Source organism: Narcine bancroftii, chromosome 9 (assembly GCF_036971445.1).
Source record: "Narcine bancroftii isolate sNarBan1 chromosome 9, sNarBan1.hap1, whole genome shotgun sequence".
Lineage (NCBI taxonomy): Eukaryota > Metazoa > Chordata > Chondrichthyes > Torpediniformes > Narcinidae > Narcine > Narcine bancroftii.
Genome location: NC_091477.1, coordinates 90,681,827 through 90,699,093, shown reverse-complemented (window position 1 = coordinate 90,699,093; position 17,267 = coordinate 90,681,827). Strand labels below are relative to the sequence as shown.

General features: G+C 38.6%; 1 long non-coding RNA gene across 1 annotated transcript in view; it reads left to right on the top strand.

Moving 5' to 3' along the window:
- Positions 1-12,131: 12,131 nt before the first annotated feature.
- LOC138743026 (uncharacterized) overlaps positions 12,132-17,267 on the top strand; it is a 39,884-nt gene continuing 34,748 nt past the window's right edge. The window contains exon 1 of the long non-coding RNA XR_011344604.1: positions 12,132-12,272. This is a non-coding gene — a long non-coding RNA (uncharacterized lncRNA). The remainder of the gene's footprint in view (positions 12,273-17,267) is intronic.

Genomic DNA, 17,267 nt, shown 5'->3' with positions numbered 1-17,267 from the left:
GCCAAATTCAGGCAAATAGAATTGGCTTGATCAGCTTGGGCTTAAGGGTTGTAGAACTCTATGACTGTAAAACTGGCCAATTTCATGTTATTTCATGTTTGAATCAGGAATATGTGTTTAAAAATTGTTCATTAATGGAGTAAGTTATTTGTTTTGCTCAGGAATTAAGGCTTCCACTGGATGGTGGTTTTTCTTTAAGATTTTATTGTGCAAATTCTACAGCTTCCTGTATACAGTGACTAAAATATCAAGAATTTCTCTCAATTCCACGCTTAATGGCTGAATTACCTTGATTCAACTCAGAAGGACAATGTGTATCAACCCCTAAGATTAGAAAACATGCCAAAAAAACAAAATCAAAATTCAACAATCCTCTATTTTAAGTTCCCTTATAAAATCATGAACATGACAGGTAGGGATTAGATTGAAGACAGTGTACTTATCCCCCTATTCATACCACATTCAGATCAAACAATCTCCAAGTTCAGGAACTGTCTGAGATGCACTGATACAAGCTAGAGAACGTTCGAAGAAGATTCACAAGGATCATGTCAGGAATACAAGGGTTATCATATGAAGAGTGTTTGACATTTCTTGGCCTGTATTTATTGGAATTTAAGAAAATAAGGATGAATCTCATTGAAATGTTTTGATCATTAAAATGCATGGACAAAGTAGATGTAGAAAGGTGAGTTTCCCATTGTGAGAGAGTCTCAGACAAGAGAGCACAACTTCAGGATTGAACAGAGAAGGAATTCCTTTAGCCAGAGGGTGGTAAATCTGTGGAATTTGCTGCCACCAGCAGTTGTAGAGGCCAGGTGTATTTAAGGCAGAAATTGATAGGTTTTTGATTAGCAGGGGCTGAGTGGAGTTGAGTGGGAAAATGGATCAGCTCATGATTAAGTGGCAGGGCAGACTCGATAGGGTGAATAGTCTATTTCTGCTCCTTAAGTTCAAGTTCAAATTTATTGTTATCTAATTGTTCATATACATGCACAACCCAATGAAACAGTGTATCTTAAGACTACAGGGCACACAGTACACCCTACTCACAAGCAAGATATATGTGTATATAAAGCAATCCAAAATAAATATATAATATATAAAAATAATTTACAAATTTTTAGAATGTTCAACTGCCTGCAGAAAGAAGCTGTTTCCCAGCCTGACAGTACTGATTTTAATGCTCCAGTGTCTCTTCCGTGAAGATAGTGTCCAAAGATACTGCAGGGTGGATGGTAAGAGTCCTTAATGATTCTCTAAACCCTCTTTAAGCACTGCTCCCTGAAGATATCATTGATAGAGGAATGGGAGACACCCCCCCCCAACCCCACCCAGTGATCTTCTCAGCAGTTTTAACCGTCCTCCAAACCAATATGTAGTCTGATGTTTTGCAGCTACCATAACGCACAATGATATACTCAGCAAGGACCATCTCTATTGCGCTTCTGTGCAATATTTTTAGGATGGTGGCCAGTAGCCTTGCCTTCCTCAACCTCCTGTGGAAGTGTAAGCACTGCTCTGCTTTCGTGGCTAATGAGGAGGTGTTGTGGGTCCAGGAGAGGTCATCCTTTAAATGGACGGCAAGGAATTTTGTGCTCCCCACTCCTTCTACAACAGAGCCATTTTGATATACGGTGGAGAATGGTCCTTTTCCACCTGAAGTCCACAATCATCTCCTTTGTCTTATTGTTGCTCTTGCACCACTACAGAAGCCTATCAACCTTTTCTCTATAAGTCAACTCACCATTGTTGTCAATGAGGCCAATTACAGTTTTGTCATCAGCAAACTTGATGATTCTGTTGGAGTTGAACCTGGCAAAACAGTTGTGAGTTAGTGGTGTGAAAAATAGCAGGCTGAGCACACAGCCCTGAAATGCACCAGTCCTCAGTGTGATGGGGCTTGAAGTTTTGCTGCCAACCTGGACAGACAGTGGTCTTTCTATCAAGAAGTCCAGGTCCAGTTACAAAGAGGGGTACTGACTCCCAGCAAAGACAGTTTACCCAACAGCCTCTGAGGAATTATTGTGCTGAACACCAAGCAGACTTCAATGTACAACAGCCTGGTGCATGAGGTATTATTCTCTAGGTTGGTGAGGACAGAGAGTCAGGTCTATTGCATTGCCTGTTGATCAGTTTGGCCAAGACAAACTGGAATGACTCCATTGTCACTGGTAGGTGTGCTTTGATGCACTCCAATACCAATCACTCAAACCATTTCATGATCATGGAGGTCAGTGGCACTGGATGGTAGTCATTTAGTCCAGCTACCATTGCCTTCTTGGATGCCAGGATGATGGTGGCAGCCTTGAAACCTATGGGAACAATGGGCTAAGATATTTAGAATGTCCATTAGAACATAAGTCAGTTGGTCCACACAGTCCCTCAGCACCCGACTATGTATGTTATCTTGCCCTGCTGGTTTGCATGGGTTTTCCCTGGATAGGCTTTTCCCCTCACCTCAGCTGCTGCTGTGCAGGGTGCTGTTCCTCGGGGGGGAGAATGGGGGACCATGGCAGGGGAGGGGGTGGGCTTTCTTTGGTCACATGCTGTTTTCCGCATAGAACCGAATTAAAGGTATTCAGACTGTCAAGAAGAGATGTGTCATTATCACTGACCCGCAAAGTTGACAATGTAGTTTGCCACTGTGCCAGTGAACCCATTGATGTTGATGTGGTTGCTGTAGGTGGCCACCTCACCGAATCTCCTTCAGTCTGTGATTCCAAAGCAGTCTTGGAGCTTTGCTGTGGCTTTCCCTGGCCACATTCTGATCTCCCTGCTAACTGATATGACTTGTCTCACCAATGGACTGTATATAGGGCTTGGCAGGATGGAAATGTGGTCTGAGTTGGGGCCAGGGACAGACTTTTATACTCAAGGGACATTTGTAAACACTCTAAGATGTTCTCTCCTCTGGTTGGGATGTTGGCGTGGTGTTGGAACTTTGGCAGGTCTGTTTTCAGGTTAGTGTGGTTAAAGTCATCAGCAATGATCATACAACTTCGCAGATAACCCCATAAAGTTCTTTGGCAGCTTCCCCCTCATTCACAGAAGAAGGAACATAAACCACTGTGATCAGGGTGGCTGTGACTTCCATGGGTAGGTAGAAAGGCTTGCAAATTTCCATTAGGAGTTCTATCACTGGTGAGAAGTTTCCCTTAACTATGGAGACATTCATACACCCATCCTTATTTATGTAGATGCACAGACTCCTTCAGCGGGTCTTGGAAGAAGCAGCGGCATTTCTGTCTGCCCAAGAGGAGAGAAGGCCTTCTGGATGGATGGCCAAATCCAGTGGCGTTGTGGAGCCACGTTTCTGTAATTATCAGAGTGCAGCAGCTCTTCAGCCCCCTCTGGTGGTTCAGATAAATGGAAGTAATCCAGGTTGTTTCCTAAAGATCGCAAGTTTGCAAGTAAAATCATCAGGAGCACAGATCTGGGTGGGTTTGTGTTGAGTTTGACCTAAATGTCAGCATGTTCACATTGCATCCTCGCCCAGCATTTCCGGCTACCTCCCTCCTGTTTCCAGTGACCTCCTTCCTGGGTTCCTGTGGTCAGTTGCAGCCAAGGCTTAGGACTCATCATCTTCAGTAAGTCCCATTCATTCAGTACCTTCCTGATCAAATCCTCCAGCTTAGTAGTGCAGCAGGTTTTAGGGTATACTTTAAAGGTACAATGTTTCAGTTCTCAGCTACCCTGCTCAAGATTTATGACAATGGTTATAAAGTCATTCAGTATTCATTCAAGACTCAGGTACTCATTCTGATTGGATGAGAATGCAGTAGGAAAATTTTCTATGTACATTTTTCATGGAATTTGCGACATCTTAAGATTTATTTGCTTGCTGAGTTATAGAAAGGAACAGTCATAAATATAGACATTTGACCACCTTTGAAAAATCACATTTGAATCAATTATGCATAAAAACCCAAATATGTGGTTTTAACTACAACCAAAGGCACCCTGATTCCCGCTGTCTTCTCTTTCATTAACTCTGGCATAATAAGGAGTAGTTGTTGCTGATTGATAAAGAATAACTACATGACAAACACTCATGAGACATTAAAGCTCCCAGCACCATTTTCAAGCCATTTCCATTCCTTGGATACTTGGTGAGAACATTCCCAATTTACCCAAGCACTTTGCAACACCAACTCTATTTGGAGATATCTCTTACACTCCACTTTATCATATTATTGTTTGTCTATTTTTGTAGGATGGAGGTCAATTTTTTTTAGTGGCACTTGCCATGTCCCAGTACCCAGAATTATTGGAGATTCTTTAATCTCCCTCCTCATGCTCAATGGATTGCAATGGTCCTCATCTTCCTGGATGCTTCTGACACCCGGAGTATCTACAGCAGCCATTTCAAGGCACCAGAAAATGCCACTATATTATATCCACAAAATTATTTTAATTTACTTGTAGGATAGGCAAACCAAATTAAACATTCATGATCAGGCCAACCACACCTCCCCCCCCACCTCTAAGATTGCAGTAATCTCAGTCAGCTCTCTGGGCATGTTGACACCAGTCTCCAAAAACAGAAAACCCATTCTGCACTCAATTGTGGGAAGATTCCCAAGCATTCAGACAAAAATAAATCAAGGTAATGCACAAAGTCTCCTTAAAGAAGCGATTCCTGGAAACCTCTGACTCATCACCATTCAAAGAGGAGAAAGCATATTTGGGATAATGTTAAGAATCCTGAGGTTATGCATCAGGTATTTACAGAAGCTCTGTAGAAGTGGCAGAAAGAGTGCACTCGCATTCAACTTCATCCACCCTCCCAGTCAACAACCTTCTACCACTTCCCAAAGTCGTAGCTTTAACATTTGCCCATCAGAAGTGGGAAAAAAAAATGAAGCATAATTAAATCACCTTTGGTCCCAAGAAGAAAAGTAGATCCATTGTTAAACTAAGATAATAACCCTCAGAGGCCACACCAGATGAATCATAATGTACAAGTGAGGAGCTGATGGAAGAGAAACCTATTTCCCAGAAGGCCCATTGAACTCTTTCCTTAGTTATACGTATCTCTGCAGTGATGCAAGACAGTGATTCACCTTGTGACAATATTCATATTTTGTTTACTTTTCAAATTTGATTTACAGCACAGTAGTGTCCCATTCTAACCATACCACCCAATTTCACCCTAATTAACCTACATTTTGAAGGGTGGGAGGAAACCAGAACCCCCGGGGAAAACCCATTCAGACACAGGGAGAACATACAAACTCCTTACAGACAGTGCAGAATTCAAACCCGGGTCACTGGTGCTGCAATAACATCAAATTAACTAAAACGCTAACCATGCAACCCAGAGTATTTTAAAATACTGCAAGAATATAAAGCTTCTTGCAGTTTCAAACATAGCTATGATACCGACAAAACTATAAAATTATACATTTCCAAGAATCATTAATGAAATGAAACAATTTCCATTTTTTTTGTATGTAGCAAGTCAGGCCTGAGAACTGCGTCAGCTAAACTAAATTAGCTGGAACAGTGGCACAGCCCCAGAGACTGAATTTCAGTGCAGCCAGTACAGAGACTGTACATTCTATCTGTGTCTGTATGGGTTTTCGATAAGTTCTGATTTCTTCCCATTTGCAACAACATGAATAGGTTGTGAGGTTAATCGGCTTCTGTAAGTTACCCCTAATATAGATGGGTTCAGAGGATAAAAATGGAATCAATTGACAAGTGAGAGGTCACATGTTTGAGGGAAATAAAAAGGTATGGGAAGAGCCAGCATATTCATGATGGGCCAAATGGCCACCTTCAACATTACAATGTAATTTGACAATAAACATTGTCAAATTAGGAATTAGGAACCAAACAGGCATGATTCCAAGTCTGCATAATCTTCTTAGAATATTACTTTTTACAAGAATTTAATTATGATTCCTCAACTGATATCTGAAAATGGGAAAACAAAATTTCATCTTATAACACCAAGACTAGTTTCCAAAAGGCTTTAAATATAAAGCAACATCTCAACTGAAGCTCAGCACCTATTGAAAATCATTGATGCATACTTATCTTGGTCCAAGCATGTTGAATGCAAAATAACTCATCTACCTACAAATTAATTAAATAACAAATAGATGTTATTCTTTCTTTCACATTCTCCTATTCACTATTGCCTCATCCAGTGGAAACACTTAACAGAAAGCCCTAGTTTATTTTCATATAAATACCATCCAGTTAAATGTATCACTTTTCATTACAGTCAGGAGAATAAGCAAGGTCATACATTAATAAAGCATTTCAGGAACACCCACCTTAATTGGTGTTGGGTTAGCAATGCAGAAAACTCTCTTTGCAGATGCTAAAATGAATGACAGCAACTCCTGACCCTCAGGTAAACGAGTCAGCTCTACACTTTTATGAGAGAAAACAAGTTCAGCACGATAGGTAAGGTGAGAATCAAAGAAGAGCAAACGTCAATAACCTCCTTTAGTGCTCATTCAGTAACCTCATTGGTTCCCATATAGGACCAAAAATGTGGGAAAGAGATTTTGCATTTATTTCCTGTTACCTCAACGAGTCAAAGTGTTTTGCAATCCCTAAAGATTTTTTTTAAATATAGCTATTGTTGTAATATCAGAAACACTGAGGTGTTATTCGACGTATCATGCTTCTGGACTGGAAATCAAATGCACAATTTCTAACTGAGAGACAAAAATGGTTTCCAACTTAGCCACAGATGCCAAAAGAGAAGAAAAAGCAAAACTGAGCAAATGTTTCTTGACAGCCATCAGCAAACATATGACCTTGGAGCAGAGTTCAGGGTACAGGCTACTTGGTTGCTTGAGCTCAATATTCGACAAAACCATGCTTGAATTGATTTTTAACTCGCTGAGAAATGCCTTACTCATTCAGCAATAAAACCTTTTCAAATGGTAACCTGAATGCATTCTCTGAACATTCTTTATGTCAAGATCTCTCAGATTTCATGTTTCATTCAAATATCTCACCTTTAAATTGATTATCATGAGTAAAATTAAAGTTTGATGCAGGATTAAGTTGTCTTGCCTGCTTATTATTTGTGAAATAAACAGGAATAATTCTTAGTTTCCCATATGTGAACATATGTGCCAATGTCACACCAAACTTGCCATGAAGAGTGTCTTGGATTATGTTGTGCAATTATCCCAATGCACTGCAGGGCATGAATCATATCTATTTATTGCTAGTAAATTAGAAAATGAGCTATCAATAATTATAAGTATCTGATGCTAGAAACAACATCTGCTGCACCAGAACAGGATCCATATGGTTTGGGAGAAGTGCATCTCCTTCAGGTGTTTTGTAGTGTACACTTTCCTGTTTCTAAATCTTGTTGATTGAAGCAATGATCATGACTGCCACCTGGCTGTGGGCTAAAATATATTGCTGTTTCCAAACATACCATTCTTTTTTTTTCTTCAGTCACAGAAGTGCCATATCATCACCTCAAAAAATAGTGAGTTTTATTTTAAAAATTCCAGTCAATAGTTAGAGGCATTGTGCAGTATAGTACAGAGTGTATTGTCTATCTGTTGTGAAATCAAGGTCTTACATGACCTGTTAATACAATATTGATGACCCCATAGAATTCCTACAGAATTCAAAGAAAAGCAAGATATTTGTTTTAGTTAACATCCATTTCTCAAAATGCATGACCAAAAAGTATTATGTATATTTACATTATTGCTGTCACTTATTGTATGCATGTTATATTTTGTATTACATCGACTTCAAATATACTTGATTAGCTGTTGGATCCTTTAGGATGCTCTGGTATTGAAATACTTATAAATGCTGGATTTTTAGTAAGAACATTTCATTTCTACCTCCTTCAGAAGAAGGAGTCATGGTACAGATTCAATTTCACTGCCACCTATATTCTAGTTATTGGCAATTGTGATGTTTCTTTTATTGGAATTAAAACTTGAGTTCTTTTAAAACAACTATACTTTATTAGCTATAGAACTCACTCATGACTGTATGGAGGCATCCATCTTGAATCTAACTCAGCTGCAATAAACTAGTCTCTGACTCCACTAGCACTCTATTACTACATCCCCTTTCCCTGAGATGTTTAATCTAACAACATGACACACTAATATAGTATTCATTTCAATTTAAAATTCATCATAAACATAAAAACATCAGAATCACAAACTCTAAGTGTGCAGTTCTTTTTTCTTTTAGAGATTCAGTCTGTCAGGTGTTTTGATAACATGTGGATCTTCTTAACACAGGAGCTTGTGTCGGCTCTGCTGGTCCACTACAGGTGGTGTTTTATCCGTTGCTGTGCACATTGGATCTTCTGCATTTGTCTGTTCTTGCAGCGTCTCTTGCGTTTTCAGCATGTATATTTTTAACTTCATTGCCCTGATGTCATGCTCACAAATCACATTGTCCTTTGCCTGTGTCCAGCTTGAAAGGAATATTTGTTCCATTTGTTTGTCATGACACAGTTAACTTGTCCTGCTCAACTCTATTCATGCTTGGATCTTCAGTGTCTGTTGGTTTATAATCTTCCTGCACTACCATGTCATTGAAAATGTATGACTGAGAGCAGTTTCTTCCATTGCATGTACAGTTTCACTTCTGTTCCGTTTCCCTTTGGAAAAACAATGCTTTGCATAATGATTCTGCCCTTTTCACTTTTAACAGATTTTCCATAGGAAGGGCATTGTGTTGGTGCATGTTAAGTGCCACATCATTTGCACTTGAATGTTTCTCCTTTTTTTGTTGTTTCCTTTATCTCATTTTTGTTTATGTGTGTAGACACACACTGTGGCTATGGCTATGCCTTCATTTTCAGTAGCTTATGCAATCTCAATGAACTTTTATTGCATGCTGCGAAGCTAATTCACTAGTGCAACATATTGTCACAGCTCCACCTAAGGTAAGCTCTGTCTCTCGCAATAATCTCTCTCTCACTTTTACATCAATAATCGCAAACCCAATTTGATCATAGATCATAGATCATTCCAAAATTGCATGTTCTTGCTTTTGATTTCAAGTTCATTAAAAAAGTATCAAAGCTCTCTCCCTACAGCTGCACGCGTGAGTGAAACACATACCTCTTTAACATTTCATTTTTCTTTGGTGAACAGTGTTCATGAAACATCTCAATAACCTTGCGAACTTGCCTTGCTCTTCTGCCTCAGCAAAAGCAAAAACCTCTAGTGCTTGAGGTCCTGACATGGTAAATAGCAGTGCAATCTTCCATGCATCAGGTTTGCTATCAAGTCCGATGGCTTTCAGGTACAGCATGAATCTGATTTTTTTCTTTTTGATGATTATTTTATCCAAGCCCTAAAACATTCCAAAATTAGATGGCAATATAAAGAATAAGTGCACTACAAGCAAAAATAAGAAGAAACTCAAACGCATGAGAATCACGTTACATAATTATCATTCCCATTAAAGGTTATGAAAGTAATTCAAAAAGGAATCCAAAGGATTAGAAAATTTTATATATAAAATGCTTGTTGGACATCTTATTTTCTCCAAAGTTAGATATGACATCATATCATGTAACAATTGAGTATGAGTGGGCAGAACAGCATCTTTACATCTGATCAAAATTACTTGTCTTGCAATAAGAGAAGCAAATTCTAATAAATTATTTTGAGATGAACATAATTTCATCATCTTTTGTTCAACCATCCCAAATAAGGCTATTTACAGATCTGTTGTTATGTTTGCTTAAATAATTATTGATAAAGTATGGAAAATCTTTTCTCCATATTTGACTAGGGTCAGACAAGACCAGAACATATGAATTAATGAAGTGGCCTCATTCTAACATCTGTCACAAAGAGAGCTAATATTAGGGTAAATCTGAGGTAATATAACTTTTGACATACAAGTTCTATGCACAACTTTAAATTGTAGTAGTGAGTGAGAGGCACATAGAGAAGGTGTATTAATCAACTTAAAAAATGGAATTCCAAGAATCTTCAGAAATTGAAATATGGAGGTCCTGCTCCCATGTCTTTTTTTTTAAATTTTGTCCAATGAGGTTTGTCTTGATTTCAACAAAGCATAATATACAATAGATATTATCCTTTGCTGGAGATGGTTGAAGATTGTAAATTGTTTCTATCAAATTCACAGGAGCCCGGAAAAGGTTTGATATTGAGAATGGAGTAAGTCCCTAATTTGCGAATATCTAAAAAGATGAGAATTTGATAAATTAAATTGAGTAGAAAGTTGCTCAAATGTAGCAAAATTATTATCAAAAAATAAATTATATAAACAATTAATACCTAAACTGAACCATTCTTGAAAAGCGGAGTCCATCAAAGGCAGAGAAAAGTGGAGTTCTATAGAATAGAAAATTAGGGAATCCAAAATGTTTTCTAAACTGAAACAAATCCTAATTGTGTGTTTGATCATTAGATTATCAGTCTTATTACCAATAAGAAAAGGCAAGGATGCTCCAAGAAAAGAAACAATACAAAATTTCTTAGTCAAATTCAACTCCAAATCAACCCAGCTGGGCCACCTATTTTGTTATCATTATATAGCAAAATATAACAAATATTAACAGCCCAATAATAGAATCTAAAATTGGGTAGAGCCAATGCTCCATTCTTTTTGAGATTTTAGAAATAAATTTTATTTAAATGAGGACATTTAACAACCTCCACTTGTGGGCAACATTTACAGTCCAATTTACAGTATTAGGAGCCTTTACATGCTCCATATTTTCTCTTTTGCTATTGACTGATTCTCACTTCTGGAACCATGTGATGTTTCTTTTACTGTAATAAATAAACTTGGGTTCTTACTATACTTTATTAGCTATAGAATTCACTCAGGACCATGTGGAGGCATCCATCTTGTGTCCAACCCAGTTGCAACAAACTAGTCTATGGCCTCCTCTAGTGGTCAGGAGTATAACTAGCACTCTATCACTGCAGCAATACTTTTAATTTTCACACATATACTTAAATGCACGCATGTGCATGTGTGTATACGTATGCGGGTGATGGACAATGCCTTAAGTGGAGAAATTCCTTCATCATTGTCTTTTAGACCACTGATGTGGATTCAAAGTGCAGAATGTTTGCAAGACGTTGCAAATTCTGGTTTTAAGCAAGAAACAAGGAATACACATTTGCTCTATGTGAAACCTGAATATTTAAAATCCCTCAAGAGCTTTACAAATCCTGTACTGCAGTGGATATTTATCAATCTGGAAAACTGTAAAGCATTTTTGTTACTGGCAGTCATCTGTTGGATTTTTCTGCTTAGCATAAGCCCATCATCTGCTGACAGACCATTTTTCTAATCACAAAGCAAGATTAAACAATACAAGGTAAAATAGATAATAATTGATAAAAATTTATGTCGATATCAGATGCTCTGCATTACACGCAGCAATTACACATTGATGTCAAGCTGTTGGGCTGAGCTGGAGTTCGCATCGTGATAGTGAAGCAATCAGTGCTAGGAAAAAACTGATAATGACTTTTGGAGTACACATTCGCACAAATAAATTTGTAACTGATAGGAATTCTAGGATCTACATACTCCTTTAATGTGACCTTTAAAGATTAGCAAAACAGCAAGAAATTCAGAGATTTACCAAACATTCTTACTGTGAAACTCCTGGGATAGGTTTTATTTTGTTTTACAAGGAATCCAAGAACAGAGGATGCCAAAAGTCTGAAAATGTTGGAAATACTCTGTACATCTGTATTGGAGGATTTAAACCATGCTTTTGCTTTAGATTTAAACCATGTGTTTGCTTCTGCAAGGCTGAGAATCAGTAACCTGCTTTGAGACTCAGCAGACATAAGCTAAATTCGATTGTACCAATCGAGATACAGTTATCTGACAAAAAGACATCTGTGTACCAAGAACGTTTAATCTTCCTGCTTGTTAGTATATTGGTCACAGACTGTCAGACAGCGACCTAACCTTGGCAAAATAAACCATTGTATTCAAAGTGATAAGCTAGAAAGTTGCGTTATTCGATAGAAGCCTAGGCATGCTAGCTTGTTCACTTATCTTTCTTTTTGAGCTGGGAATAGGTGCTAGGGTAAGCAGTTTTTGGGTAATATAAGCCATGGTCCCGCTGCTGAAGTTTGAGACTCTCCGAGAGGGGGCAACATCTCTCAGCAAGAAGAACTTCTAGAGTCCAGCCAACGTCCCCGTCGGGGGAGGTGGAGAAGCTGCTATCGGCGCCCCGACAACCTACTACAAGTGTGCAGTCATTGCCTCGCTTCGGCAGTTGGGACCAGTCCAGGCGTTGACAAGTATAATTTAGTTTGATATCAGCTTTAGAATTTGTATAAACTGATGTGCTCTCGGCGTGTGTGTCTATTTTTTTCGGTAGCTCAAACACTGTGACCAATCTAAAACGAACAAAGTGAGAGGTACAAGTTTACCCAGGACAACATCTCATGAAATATTTTACTAACCTGAAATATCAATTCTATTTTTCTTTCTCCATCTTTCATTCTCCCTCTCTAAATATGTTGATGGCCTATTTTGTTATTTATAAAGCTGCATTTATGTGAGACTTAATACCATGATATGTGGATTGCCATTAAATCTGCTTAATGTAAATTAAAATTGGGCCTTTTACTTTCAACATGATTGACTACTCTGTGCATCTGTTAATGAATGCTGGTGGTCGATCAGTATTGATGTCCAATACCAATCGCCAACATATAAGGGAAAATCTATGACAAATTATTGGAATTTTAAGAGTATTTTAATGAGAAATGAGAGCTTATTATCGTAGGTATAAATACAATTTTCAAATGCTTACTTGCTGCATCCAAACAATTATGAATTCCTATTCTAATTATGGGCAGTGACAATAAAATCCAGTCCATTAGCTGCTACTAAATATCTATTTTTTTAAATCATCTACTTGTGTTATTGCAATTCTGCTTTTAGATTCATATAGCTTCCAAATAATAAGACAATTTATTCTTGTTATAGCTTCAAATCATAGATAAGATACCAATCTGCATTTCAAACAATGCAAAATTATAATAAATGTAACTCATCTGCCTCAGTATGTATCATCTGCATGAGAGAATAGTACTTGAATATTCTTGTTTATCTTATGAATGAAGGTCACAGGCAAATTTGACAAAAGTAACATAGTGATGGTAAGTGTAATATTGTTTTGGCATGAAGTATGATGTATTGTTTCCCTAATATGTCATGTAGAAATAACTAAGTCAGACAGTGCTTAGTAACATTTTATAACTTAGTACTACACTCTTCACTGATGGCGCACTTAAAACTGCTGAAACATCAGCAAAATAATTGAAGAAAATGACAAAACAAAAACTATAAAATATGCAAATTAATTTTAAAATGTGCCTAAAAGGTGAATGTATGATGAATTTCTATTCCATGTATGCCATGACATGGATCACCAAATTATATTTAGCTTCAGCATTGATTTATATAGGGAGACTCTGGTACAGACTCTGGCCTTGTGATTAAGAAAGGAAAGGAGAAGTGAGCTGCAATGATAGGAAATTCGATTGTTAGCGGAACAGGATTTCTCAGATCAGGTTTTTGGTTTTTTTCGCACTGAGTCATATCAATAACAACATCCACAAATGATCATCATCAATATATACATAGTGACATTTCATGTTCCCCCCCCCCCCCTTACCTCCGCTCCCCTTCCCCATCCCTCTTCAAAAATCAATAAATAATAAAACACAAAAAACAAAGGAATTACAAAGAAGAGTCGTATCATCTACTTTCACATATTTAAATCTTATTGTGCTCATAATTATGTTGTTTTAAGAGATGAAGGTTTGTGGTCGACCTTTTCTGACATATTTTATATATGGGTCCCAAATTTGTTCGAATAATGTACACTTGTCTTTCAGATTGTATGTAATTTTTTCTAATGGAATATACTTGTTTATTTCTGTAAACCACTGTTGTATTTTAAGGCTTGTTTTCATTTTCCAGGTTGTCATAATACATTTTTTGGCGACTGCTAACGCTATCGTAATAAATCTTATTTGGGCTTTGTCTAATTTTAGTCCTAATTTTATGTCTCTTATATTATTTAACAGAAACATTTTTTTGATCTTTTGCTATGTTATTTTTCAATGATTTTGTCTAATATTAGGTTTAGATCTTCCCAGAAAGTTTTTACTTTTGAACATGTCCAAATTGCATGAAATGTTGATCCAGTCTCTTGTTTGCAATGAAAACATCTATCCGATGCTGTTGGGTACCACTCTTTTAATTTCTGAGGAGTAATATATAGCTCACACCAAGACACAAGAGAAACTTGTCCGTGAACTACTCTTTGCAGACGATGCCGCTTTAGTTGCCCATTCAGAGCCAGCTCTTCAGCGCTTGACGTCCTGTTTTGCGGAAACTGCCAAAATGTTTGGCCTGGAAGTCAGCCTGAAGAAAACTGAGGTCCTCCATCAGCCAGCTCCCCACCATGACTACCAGCCCCCCACATCTCCATCGGGCACACAAAACTCAAAACGGTCAACCAGTTTACCTATCTCGGCTGCACCATTTCATCAGATGCAAGGATCGACAACGAGATAGACAACAGACTCGCCAAGGCAAAAAGCGCCTTTGGAAGACTACACAAAAGAGTCTGGAAAAACAACCAACTGAAAAACCTCACAAAGACTAGCGTATACAGAGCCGTTGTCATACCCACACTCCTGTTCGGCTCCGAATCATGGGTCCTCTACCGGCATCACCTACGGCTCCTAGAACGCTTCCACCAGCATTGTCTCCACTCCATCCTCAACATTCATTGGAGCGCTTTCATCCCTAACGTCGAAGTACTCGAGATGGCAGAGGCCGACAGCATCGAGTCCACGCTGCTGAAGATCCAGCTGCGCTGGGTGGGTCACGTCTCCAGAATGGAGGACCATCACCTTCCCAAGATCGTGTTATATGGCAAGCTCTCCACTGGCTACCGAGACAGAGGTGCACCAAAGAAGAGGTACAAGGACTGCCTAAAGAAATCTCTTGGTGCCTGCCACATTGACCACCGCCAGTGGGCTGATATTGCCTCAAACCGTGCATCTTGGCGCCTCACAGTTCGGCGGGCAGCAACCTCCTTTGAAGAAGACCGCAGAGCCCACCTCACCAACAAAAGACAAAGGAGGAAAAACCCAACACCCAACCCCATCCAACCAATTTTCCCTTGCAACTGCTGCAACCGTGTCTGCCTGTCCCGCATCAGACTTGTCAGCCACAAACGAGCCTGCAGCTGACATGGACATTACCCCTCCATAAATCTTCATCCGCGAAGCCAAGCCAAAGAAAGAAAAATATATAATCTATGTAGCCAGTTAGATTGATTCATACATAATCTAGAATTTATCGTGTTCCTCATTGTTCCTCTACATCACTCCTCCCATGTTTCATTCTTTATCTCTGTGTTTAAATCTTTTTCCCAACTTTGATTCGGTTCATACTTTATTTCATCCTCTATATTGCAATTTGATGTAATTTTTTAAATTATCATTGTGTTGACACATCAAGTTGACAGCATTTTCAAAAGGGAGCGTGAGCAGCCAGATCTGCTCCATGTCAGGATAAGTGACACGGGTAGAAAGGATGATGAGGTCTTGTAAAGAAAGTTCAGGGAATTAGGTGTGAACTTGAAGGACACAAACTCTCTGGACTGAGATTAGAAATAGGAGGATAATGCAGCTTTACACACAGCTGGTACAGGAGGGATGGCTTCAGATTTGTGGATCATTTGGCTCTCTTCCAGGGAAGGTGGGACTGTTTGCATCTGAACTGGAGATGGATCTTATATCCTTGAGGGAAGGTTTACCAGTGCTGCTCTGGGTGGTTTAAACTAGATTTGCAGGGCAAAGGGAACCAGAGTGCCAGAGCAGTTAGCATGGAGAAAGAAAAAGATTATGCTAAATCTCCATGTTAAGACAAAAATCCAAAGGTTGTGCATGGTGAAAGTAATGTTTTCAGATGCAAGGAGTATTGTAGGAAAGGCAGACAAGCTTAGAGCATGGATTGGCATGTGGAATTATGAGATTGTGGCCATTAATGAAACTTGGTTACAAGAGGGGCAGGACAGACAGCTCAATATTCTGGGGTTCCATTGTTTCAGACACGATAGAGAAGGAGGAGTGGCATTGCTCAACAGGTAAAATATCACAGCTATACTCAGACAGGACCATCCAATAGTCAGCAAGAATCAGAGGAGCAAATCTGCAGGGAGATAGCAAACAGCTGCAGGAAATAAAGTTGTGATAGTAGGCGATTTTAACATTGCACATATTGACAGGGACTCCCATATTGTAAAAGGGCTCGATGGCTTATAATTTGTCAAATGTGTTCAGGAAAGTTTTCTATATCAATACATCAAGGTACCAGTTAGAGAGACTCCAATGTTGAATCTTCTATTGGAGAACAAGACAGGACAAGTGACATAAAGAATGTGTAGAGGAACACTTTGGGTCCAGTAATTTTAATGCCATTATTGTCAAGATAATGGATAAGCAGAGGCCTGGGCCTTGGATTGGCATTTTCAATTGGAGAAAGGTCAATTTTATGGAAATGAGAAAATATCTAGAAAGTGTGGATTGGCATAAATTGTTTTCTGGCAAGGATGTGTTCAATAGGTTGAAGGCCATTAAAGGCGAAATTTTGAGAGAACAGAGTTTGTATCTTCCAGTCTGGGTTAAAGGCAAATTTAACTGTCATTTTTTTTTAAAAAACCCTGATTTTCAAGGAATATTGGGGATCTGGTTAAGAAGAAAAGAGAGGTGTATAGCAGGAGCAAATGAGATACTTGAGGAGTATAATAAATAAAAGAAAAACTTAAGGAAATTAGGAGGGCTAAAAGAAGTAATGAGCATGCTTTGGCAGACAATGTGAAGAAAAATCCTAATGGCTTCTATTAAGAAAAAAGGACAGTAAGAGACAAAATTGGTCTACTTGAAGTTCAGAGTGCTAACTATATATGGAACCAGGAGAGATAGGGGGGAGATCTTCAATGGGTGTTTTGCATCAGTATTTACTTATGAAACTGGCACTATGGAACTGGCATCTATGGAAATAAAGTAAACAAGCAATGAGGTCATGGAAACTGTACAGAATAAAGAGGAGGAGGTCATCCTTGTAGTTTTAAAGCAATTATGGGTGGATAAATCCCCATGGCCTAACAAAGTATTCCATCTGACCTTGAGGGAGGTTAGTGTAGAAATTACAGGGTATTCATTGCTGCATTTGGGAGGAATGGGTTAGGGTTTAAATAATTAATG